Consider the following 4,254-nt stretch of genomic DNA (forward strand, 5'->3'; position numbering starts at 1 on the left):
AAAAAAATGGTTAAAACTTTATCTGCTGGCTCTTCATCTCTTGATTCAGTCTGAGTTTGCATGGCAGAGGCTGATTTCAGTTGCCCAGTACCCTTAGCCAGGAGTCAAGCAGTCAAGCACAGCAGGAGAGGCCCTGCTGAAAAGCTGCTTTTAAGAGGAGCCAGCAGCTTCTTAAGTTCTAAGGCAAATAAGCTCATAGTTGTTTTTTCCTAGAAAAATCTCTGCAATTGTGATTATTGGGTTCAGAAAATGACAAAGTGCCTTTTCTTTTGAAATGATAGCTAGAAAAGGTAAAAAATTTTCATTTGGTCTAAATTTATAAGATTCCTGTAGCTGCTTCATTTGGTTTTTGACTGTTCTGAAAGGTATAAATATGCTCTACATGTCTTGGTCATAGAGTATTGGCTTTTAAGTTATTGGGTATATTTTAAAAAGTGTAACATTGGTAACAGAAAGTTAGCTTAAAACTGGTAACTCAGGGTTGAAGTCATTTTAAACAACACGTGGCATGAACTAGCCCAGGAAACCAGGCTTCTAAAGATACTTCTAAATTGGGATAATATTTTATGTAATTCTTATTAGAAACTAGACGTATAAGGGATAAGATTTTTTTGGTGTTGTTTTGTTTTGTTTTTTCAAGACAGGATTTCTCTGTGTAGCCTTGGCTGTCCTGGAACTCACTCTGTAGACCAGGCTGGCCTTGAACTCAGAAATCCGCCTGCCTCTGCCTTCCCAGTACTGGGATTAAAGGCATGTGCCACTACTGACCAGCAACAATGTCTCTTTAATGAACCATTAAAAGTTGCACTGTCATGCACTCATATATAAGAATTGGCAGCCAAACTTCGTAATGTGAAAGTGATGCTTTTGATATTGATTTTAAAGAGAATGGATTGTTTACTATTGTGTTTTGCATTCCAAAGTTATGATTATGCTCTAATATTGCAAAAGAAACTTAAAAATTATGGTTAAATTGCCAGTGCAATTTGCAGTTTGATCGCAAGCTCAGAATTCTTAACTCACCCATATTTTGTAATTAGGATGATTCAAGAGTAATAAAAGTTATAAACAGCTGTAGCCAGTAGGGGCCTGCTGCCCCTTTTACACAAGCTTTATTGAATACAATGGTAGAAGCGAAATTTAACCCCCCAAGATTGGAAAGGAGATCACAGTGGAAATTTACTTGGTATCAAACAGGTTCCTGATGAACTGTTTCGAGGAGTTTGTGGATAGGCTTCTAAAAACAGCTAGTAGACTTTATAGAGATCCTCAAGAAGGGGTTCCTTTTCTTATACAATTGTCTTATGAAAATGCTAATACAGCTCACTTTGGCCATCTGGCCATACAAAGCAAAGACAGACAGTAGAATTGTTCCCTTGGAATCTGTCCTTACTGCAGGAGGGGTAATCTTTGGGCCAGGACTCAGGCAAAATGCTCAGATGAAGAAATACTTACATTTGGATTAATGCAAAGCTCAGAGCAGCCTCAGCAAGGCTCCTGTGGCGCTCCTAAGACTGGCACTGCTTTGTCTTAGAAACCCCGCCTACAGAAGCTTTGGGGACCTTGCCTTACCTCGCCTCTGGAGAATTATCTTTAAGCCAAAACAGCATTATTACAGATCTATCCAGGTGTTGTTCAAAATAAAGTTTAAACTTAAGATTTATGAAAGGCCAATGAGGCTGTGGAACTTGTAGAGGCATTACAATCTGGCCTGCTTACTCCATACAGAATTATTATGTATTTGGAAGGTTGTTGTTTTTTTTTTTTTCTTTGCATCCTGATAATTGTAAAGGGTTTGATTCTAGTGAGCTTGTAATTGAAAAAGTGTAACACAAAAACAAAACAGCTAGGCCTTTAGGCCCAAGCTTGAGAATGTGACCTTTGTGACTCAATGCTCCAAGGCATGCTAATCATAAAAAAGATAGAGACATTTCTCCACCCACCCACTTCCTGGGTTCAGGGAGTGTCACCCTTACCATTCATGGAACCTGCTATGCAAATGTGCTATTGTTAGAGGCTCATAGAAACTGTCTTGAGAAATAACTACACAATTATCAGGTATATTTCCTTGTGACTTCCTACTCCCTCATGACTCTTAACTGGTATTTTTGGTATTTTCCAACAATGCCCTCCCCAACCCCTTGAGTTGTGTTTATTTTCCTTTAAATACCCCCTTTCCCAGCTACTTAGCATCCCCATGGTCCTCTACCCCTGCATGGTGTACAAATGTGGGCCCCAGAGTACTCTTGGAATAAAAGTCCTCTTGCAGTTTGCATCGAGACCGTTTCTCATGAGTGATTTGGGGTGTCCCCTCTCCTGAGTCAGAACATGGGGGAGTCCTCACATTGTGGGTCTTTCATAATCATTGGAAAGTTTTGCCTCTAGGAATGAGTAATAGCCTTATATAATTATTGTCTTATGTTATTGTCTCTGCTTCAATACAAGAAGAAAGGACTTTGAATATTTCAGTATATATTGTTTATTATGTGGAGAATATTTTATTACCTAATCCCTCTGAAAGGGAATTTTACTACCTTTGCTCTTATACAATGAGCTTTAAAGTTTGGGGGAGTAGTTGTAGCTCTACAAAAGATTCAGAGGCAATATCTTTTTCCATATTTGGGGTCTCTGTTATAGCCTAGAAAAATTGTAGCACAGAACATTCAAGAAAGAAAAGATGATTTGCTTCCTTCAAATTATTTTTAAAAGCTTCTAAGAGATTTTAATTGGCTAAGACCTCACCTTAAGCTCAGCACAGGAGGACTTAAGCCTTTGTTGGATATTGTCAAGGTGGATACAAATTAACTGGTGAGAGACTAATAGCTTTGCAGAAAGTAGAGGAAGCTTCTGTAATCAATTGTTAGCTGCTTATTTTAGTTATTGTTACTCAATGTGCCCACAGCAATTCTTTGGCAAAAGAGAGCATTAATATGTATTCATGTTTCCTCATCTCCAAGTAAAGTTTTAACATCATATTATGAAGCTATTGTGGTGTTAATAAAGAATTGTAGGATAGAATCATGAAAGTATTTTGGAAAGAATGTCCTAAAAACCTGATGAGACATCTATTCCTTGTTTCAAACAGCAATTAAATTGTTTTTTGCAGAATATTGACATTTGGCCTATTGCATAGCAAACTTTTTAGGAAAAATTCATAATCATTATCCAAGAGATAAGCTATTAAAATTTGCTTATATGCATGCTTTTGTATTTTTTGTAAATTTATGCATGCATCCCATAAAGAATGCATCTAATGTATTACTAAACAGCCCTTCTATGGGAGAGAAGCTTATGTGATTAGATCACATGTTCATTCTTTTGAGTTTCCTCCTACTTCAGCACAGATAATTGAATTCTGTACTGTAGTGACTGTTTTGAAATGCTGAAAAAAATCAAGCTTTAATTTATATACTGATAGCCAACATGTACATATAGCTCAGGGCTTGAAATTGTTCCTTTTTTAGATACTGCTAACTCTCAAATTTTGCAACTTGAGTTTATTGCATAAAACTCAAGTTAAGAGAAAGTACTGTTCCTTTAAAGGACTGTCCTTGGACATTTAAGAGCTCATCTTGGACTGCCTGAACAAGACCCCTTAAGGCAATGCCATAGCAAACTTGTATCCCAGGCAGATTATAGGCCTTATACAAGAACAATTGGTCATATAATCTTATTCTTTACATCATCAAAATAGTAATGGCTTGAGACAATAATTTGCTATTTTTAGAGAACGTGCATGTGAAATTGTAAAGACTTGTTCTCAATGTCCTCAATTTCTACCTGTTCCACATAATGGTATTAATTCTCAAGAACTTATACTTACTCAGTTATTGCAAATGAATACTCATATTTCTGATTTTAGAAAAATAAAATATGCACATATGACTATTGATACCTTTTCAGGCTTTCTAGTTGTGTAGGACCCCCTCTCAGGGATCCCCTCAGGTCACAGGAGTCAGGGTGTCCCAAAGAAACACAAGAGACCATCTTGTGCAAAAACATGAGGCAGTTTAATGGTGGAGCTCTGGGTCGATACCCATCTCACGCAGGAGACAGAGGAATTGACCACAAGGCTCAAAAGCTAGGGGTTTTTATAAGAAAAGGGTCAGGGGTTGGGAGAAGTTGGCCCGGTTACACACAACTGGTTCATTTAAACAACCATATAGTTACAGGTCAGTAGGATAGTATATGTAAATTGAAGCATCAGCAATTCCGGGAGGTCTGGGATAGTGGCTTGTGACTGGGTCAGCATGA

This window comes from Mus pahari, unplaced genomic scaffold (genome assembly GCF_900095145.1).
Source record: "Mus pahari unplaced genomic scaffold, PAHARI_EIJ_v1.1 scaffold_11479_1, whole genome shotgun sequence".
NCBI classification, from domain to species: Eukaryota; Metazoa; Chordata; class Mammalia; order Rodentia; family Muridae; genus Mus; species Mus pahari.